Genomic DNA, 6,988 nt, shown 5'->3' on the forward strand with positions numbered 1-6,988 from the left:
TTATAATGTAATTTGTAACAAGGCCAGGTAATGAAAACTTTGAAAAAGTTTTTATGATAAATTCGAAAAATTACTGTGGAAAATATGAAAACAATTTTAAATGGGAATGATTCAGTTATTCTCTGCAACATTGACCACAACCCAATGATTTGGGTTGAGCCTATATAAATTTTTTCCCATCACGTTTATTGCCAAAGAAATGTCATTTTATGATTATAAAAATATTTTAAACCGTAGATTAGGTACCAAAACAAACAAATTTAGAAATATATCTTGAATAATGAAAAAAATAGATGCTCATGCTAATGCGTAATGTAATTAATGGCAGGTCATTTGTGTTTTATTTATATTGTTTGTTTTCTTTAATTACTAATGATAAGTTTTTATTATTTTCATATTTTCTTTTATTAAAAGTGTCGCTATCTTTTTTTATCCATTTGCTGGGGGTTGTATAATGCTTAGATTTGAAATATAAGGTACTCACTCGTTAATAACCCAAAATTTTATGCTCTACAAGTTTAATTCGAAAGAATTTTAATTTAAAACTGATTTCTATGATAAAGACGTTTTAAAATCACTTGTTGGAGTTTCTGGTTAAAAAAGTTGTTCTTACAATGTCAATTTTGACCATATTTCCAGACCGAATTTAAAATGGCAGGCGCTCATTCTACTCAGAATTCAATTTATCATATTATAACTTTTTCATTACGAGTTACTGTTTACCAGTTATCGGGAAAAAAAAAATCCTAAAATTAAGTTTATTGCTGTTATAAATTCTTCCGAAGTTGGATTTGTAAAGATTTTTGTTTTTTACATATTTGTGCTGATATGTAAAATTAAAAAAAAAAAAAAAAAAAAAAAAATATAGAGCCTCACATTTTGCAACTTAGACCTCTGTTACTACCCTAATCTGATTGATGTGATGTGGCATTAGTTACAAGATTGCCTAGAGGGGGTTAACTCCCCTGCTGTTATTATGAACCGTGGTTTCCCTGGTGAAGAGGCTAGTCGCCAGACCTCAGTAACCTAAGTACAAACCACTAGAATTTTATGATTCATCCCGTATTGAAGTAATAATAACTAAAATAATTATTAAAATATGAAGATGGTTAGGGTTGCGGTCAAAAAGAACAAAAATTAGGTTTCAACCATTTATTATCAGACGTTTCGCCCCCACTTTGTAGGGCTGTTCAAGATGATAGCTTTACAGACTTTTCTAAGCTATAATCTTGAACAGCCCTGATGAAGCTCTACAAAGTGGGACGAAACATTGGATAATAGTTGAGAACTATTTTTTGTTCTTTTTAACCGTAACCCTGACCATCTTCTTCATATTTGTAATTATACGGTCAATACCTATATATTTAAAATATTATTATTATTAAAATAAATATTACAGTAAACTACCTCTCTAGCTAAATTTGTTGGACCATTATCATGTCACAGATCATCTACTTTTGATGAGTTTAGAATGAATATTTTATAATTTTTTTTTTTTAACAACATGTATATCAATAATATTGAAAGTTGATCCCCTCTGATATATATTTATTAAAATAAGTTCATATGTAAGGTATGTCACAGTTCTACAAAACACTATTTGAATTTTTTTTTTTGTTATAGAATGGGACTTGATTATAAAGGAGTGGGAAACTACAATTGAAGAAAAGAAAGACAGAGTTCAATATTTCACTCCATAGTCATTTATTTTCACTCCTAAAATGTTTTAGTTTTTGTGAAAGTATAAAATCAGTTCATTAATTGAAAATTAACACATATATGATGTTTGTTCATTATTTTTTATAAATTATTTTTATATTCAATTTTTTTTTTTCAAATTTAGTATTTATAGTTTTGACATTCCAAAAATAAACAATTAATGGATTAAAAAGGTACATAAATTGTGCATATATGTGTTAACATTTATACATATATTAAAAAAAAAACTTAATTAATAATGTGTTTATATTGTTATTATAGCACTTAAATATCACTGTATTAAGACCCTGTTTAAAATGTAAGGGTATATAAAATATGCATTGCATGTTTATTCTACAATTTCAGTTTTTTTTTACATCTTATTAGAAAAATTCAGTTGGTTTCTATAATTTTTTTACAATTCAATTTTTATTTGGCTATATATTTAATCGCTATTGAAATTAAATAAATTTAGAGTTTTAAGTTGCTCTAAACCATAGTAGCAGGACATGAGCATATACCTTCAACTAAGCAATTTCCTCCCTCTATGTTATGTTTGTGTTTGTATTTATAATCTAATATCTATAAAAATTATGTGTTAAGTTAACTAATGTTTGGAAGAGGTATATTGACTAGTCATCAAAAATCACACACACACACACACACACACAATATATATATATATATATGTTTACAATTATATTTATTAGTATTATGTTTTTTTACAAGATTTAATTTAGTAATGAATTGTGTTTTAATTTAATGTATTTGTAGAAATCGATTTTATACTTCCACTAAAACATTTATTTGTAAGAAATTAAAGTAATTCAATAAACTCTTCCTATTTTGTTGGCTGTTTGGGATGTGAATGTTACCTTAATTAGATAAGTTAACAAATAACTTAATTTAATAATTTAGTGTTGTTTATTAAGGTATAAATCAAGTTTTAATTGCTTTAAAGTGAGTATTTCTTCGTGCATTGATTGTAACTGAATAATTTTGAAATTAAAAAAAAAATAGTTCGAAATTATATTTAATTTATTCTTAATGTAATAATAATCTTGCTTTTTGTTCCAATAATTAATGAAATTTGGAATTAATTAAACATTTATGTTTTCTTACTTATTTATCTTTTATCTCAGAAATATAAGATTTTTTTCTTTAGTTTCCAGGTTGGCAGTATTAGTTTATGCTTTGTATATACTTAGAGTGGGAAAAGACGTTTTATTAATTATTTTGCACATTGCACTTGAAATTGTATAGATCTCATTTAATGTAAAATAGGAAGAGTATATTGCTGAAATGTGATGTGTGCTGAAATGTAGAAGCAATGTTAATAAACTTGTAAGATGAAATTTGTATTACCATTATTCCTGTATCTGTTGTGGCCAAAGATAATTAATTATATTTATTGTTATGTATTATTATTATTATTATTATTATTATGTGCATAAGTGTGATTACTGATGAGTGAAGAAATTTTGCTGAAGATAGAGGAGTTATAAAGTCTTCTATACTTCTGTGATTTTTATATTGTACTGATGTGAATGAAATGTGTGCCTGTTTGTATGTATAATTGAGATTTTTTTATTGTGATAGGTATCTATATAGCTTTAAAACACACAGGTATGAGAACAAACACCATTAATTAACTTAAAAACATACAGAAGACACAAAAGGCATCAACTACATGCACACACTCAATGACCAACACTTTTTTTTTCAATTACTCATTAATTACAAAGGTATTGTTCATATCTTAATGGATCTGAGTGTATGTATGTTCACACATAGAAAGATGTAAGTGCAAACAGGCATATATTTTACACACACACATCATTAGAATCAAAATGTCTATGGTGTTTGTTAGCACCTTACTTATTCATATGCTAACACACACACACACACACACACACACACACACACACACACACACACACACACACACAAACAATCATACAGTTGAACTTTTACTACTATCAAAATTTCAGAAAAGAATCAGAATTAGAAAAAAGAAATAAAAGACAAACATCTTATGATTATGACCCATATTTCTCTTTTTTTTCCTTTCTTTCTTATTTTACTTCATCTCCCCCTGCCCTGTTGTATATATGTTCGAATTCGTAATATGTATGTAAAATATTTACGTTTATCTAAATATAACTTTTTACTATATAAATTTACTCATTATATTTATTTTTAACGTTAATTACCTTCCATTAATTAATCCCCATTTATATGTCTGAACAATTAGTGTAGATATTTATTTTCTGTTTCTATGAATATTCTGATTCTGAAATTAGAGCCTTTAAGAGTTTATTGATTTTGAAACTGTATGACTGATAAAGTGGAAGGGGGAAGTTATAAGGATACTGATAAAGAAAGACTGATGCATAGAAGAAACATACTTGTGGTGATGCGTGGTTGTCGTGTGTGTGTGTGTGTGTGTGTGTGTGTGTGTGTGTGTGTGTGTGTGTGTGTGTGTGTGTGTGTGTGTGTGTGTTTGAATTTGTGTATGCCTATGTATATGTAGAGTATATTTTACAAATGGTTCCATATTTAAATTGTTTCACAATTTTTTAAAGATAATCTCTTAGTTTTTATTATTTATTTAAAGAACTGAAGTAGAAAAAAATAGATGTTGACTTAAAATAACTTTGTTTCAAATGCAGGATATGTTCCATTATTAGTTTTAATGGAAATGTCAACTTTACAATGTGGAAAAAAACTAAAAATGATAGCTTTTTACCATGTTAAGAAAAGTATAGCTGTAAAATATTTTTGTATTTATCATTGATGCCCTTAGTTCTAAGTGCATTTTAAAAATACATGTGTACTAAATTATGGTACAGCTCCCCAACTGTGCTGCTAATGTTAACTGCTTCTGAATAATTTGCAATCAGATTGTAATAGCATAATGTAACAGTACATTAATGCTTTAAATTAATAAATTTTATACATTCATTGATTATTTTTCTAATTCAATAAAAACATTTATAATCTCTCATATTATATATATTTTAGTAAACTACATACATTGAAGCACACTTGGAATTTCTGGTTATTATGTTTTCTAAATTTTATTTTTCTTCTTATAGTAATAAATGTTCTTGTAGAGCATAATTGGCATATTAATTGGCCAAGGTTGTAACATTCCTGTGTGATATTACGCGCTTAAGTTTAATTTTCAATCATGTTTACATTTAATAAAGAATGTTATTAAAGTTGTTTTTATGCCAGTTCATATTTTATTTTAAAAATTATGTTGTATCAAATAAAATATACAGATGAATCCTCATCAAAACAGGTTTAAATAATTATTTAACCTTATTTTATTTCTTATCGAGTTGATTTGAGATGGGTGTTTAACTTTCTAATCTTTTCTAACTAAAGTTATTAGTGCCAAATGTTTATGTTCATGCACCAAAAGGCTATGCCCCGGTAAGATATGTATAAGTTCCTGCCGATTAACACAAATGTTCAGCCTTACAATAAACTCTGATTACTCAATTTTCACATCTCTAGTGCCCTGCTGTGCCTGATAATAAACCAATGTATTTTGAAATGCTGTTATTTTTTCAATAAGGTTTCTTTATTGCACTGTATGCCAGAAACATTTCTCAATGTTATTTTAATCCTCCAACATTGCAAATAGTACATTCAGCTTATGTTTACTGCAAAGAGCTATACCAAAAAAAAATCTGAGAAAACCGACAATATCCCTGCAGGGTGTTGAACAAGACAAACCAAAGTCATGAGACAATTTTATTAATAAGCGATTTTGGCACCCTCAATGTTTTTTGGATCAGTACAACAGTTTGAAATTTTTTAGATATTTTATTTGTTTCTTGTTGTTAAACATAATTGAGACATTCGGTCATAAAACATAGTTACTGTAATTTTTTATTGTAATAACTTTATTGGAATTTACAACTGTATATTACATAATACATTTGGTAAATATGGTCTTAGTTAAAATGGAGTGTTACAGGCGTGTAGAGTATAAAGGATAGAACCAAGGATACTACCTTGAGGAACACCAGCGGACTGAGAATAGAGGGATGAATAGGAACCATTGTGGTTTACTTGGAATAGTCTATCGATGAGAAAGAAACGAATGATGAGAAAGTATGTAGGAGGTAGGAATTTACGGAGTTTGTAAAGCAGTCCTGGGTGCCAGACTCGATCAAAAGCCTGTTCTACATCGAAAAAGACTCCCGAGCAGTACATTCCGCGCTCCAAAGAAGACGAGACTACGTCCACCACACTTGATGGATAGTGGAGTGGGATGTTCGGAATCCAAACTGGTGATCAGGAATTATATTATTGGAATCTAGGATGGGGTTAGGCGTTTTAAAATGAGTTTTTCAAGGATTTTGCCCTTGATTGGTAATAGAGAGATAGGACGGTAGGAGGATGGGTATTCTGGCGGCTTTTGGGGCTTAGGTATCATTTGAACTATTGAGAATTTCCATGGGTCAGGAAAATATGTGGAACGGAGTACGGCGTTATATATGTAGGTAAGGAATAGGATGGCTTTCCAAGGAAGAAGTTTTAGGATGTGGGATGTTATTAGGTCGTGTCCAGGAGCTTTACGGGTAGTTAATCTTTGAATGATTGTAGGTATCTCTGAAGGATGAAATGCTTTAGGTGGGAGGATCATTTGGAGCGGAATATTTAGTTCTGGTTCAATACATATAATGTGAATTGGGTTAAGAATATCAGGGTGTGGTAAAAAGGTTTTAGAAAGGTGTTGTCCGAATGTTTGTGATTTTTCTTCATCAGTTCTGGTTCAGATTTGGGATTTGGTGAGAAGTGGGTGGTTAAAATCTTTAAAATTCTACAGTTTTTTGGTAGTCCTCCATAATGATTTGTCAGTAGTAGTAAGATTTTCAGTAAAGTTAATTAAATTTTGAATTTTGTATTTTCTGATTTCTACTTTTAGTTTGTTAGTCAATTTGGTGTAATACGTTTTGTCAGTTGGATATCTGGTTCTATTCCACTTCGATCTTGCTCTGCGTTTTCCCCTTAATAAGATGCGAATATGCTGTGGCTGGTTATTTTGTTTATTGTTATTGATTCGATTAGTCGATGTGTTGTCAGTTATACTAGTAGAGGGAATATGGGGGAGCTGGCACACCGATTTGGGCAGCCAATCAGAAGCCAGCATAATGATGACGTCACACACGGCGGGAGATTTGAATTCAAATATTCGGCTCGACTCACCCTTAACCACCCACGTGGTCTGTCACGTGGTCTATCACGTGATCATTAGGCAGCCAATGGGAGG

The 6,988-nt window shown here is 29.5% G+C and overlaps 1 long non-coding RNA gene across 1 annotated transcript in view; it reads left to right on the plus strand.

Moving 5' to 3' along the window:
* The window catches only part of LOC136795085 (uncharacterized), a 37,909-nt gene extending 32,977 nt beyond the window's left edge, over window positions 1-4,932 (plus strand). Inside the window, exon 2 of the long non-coding RNA XR_010842634.1 lies at window positions 1,624-4,932. This is a non-coding gene — a long non-coding RNA (uncharacterized lncRNA). The remainder of the gene's footprint in view (window positions 1-1,623) is intronic.
* Window positions 4,933-6,988: the final 2,056 nt, after the last annotated feature.

Source organism: Halyomorpha halys, unplaced genomic scaffold, assembly GCF_000696795.3.
Source record: "Halyomorpha halys isolate HHAL.00 unplaced genomic scaffold, Hhal_1.1 Scaffold2628.1, whole genome shotgun sequence".
Taxonomy (NCBI): domain Eukaryota; kingdom Metazoa; phylum Arthropoda; class Insecta; order Hemiptera; family Pentatomidae; genus Halyomorpha; species Halyomorpha halys.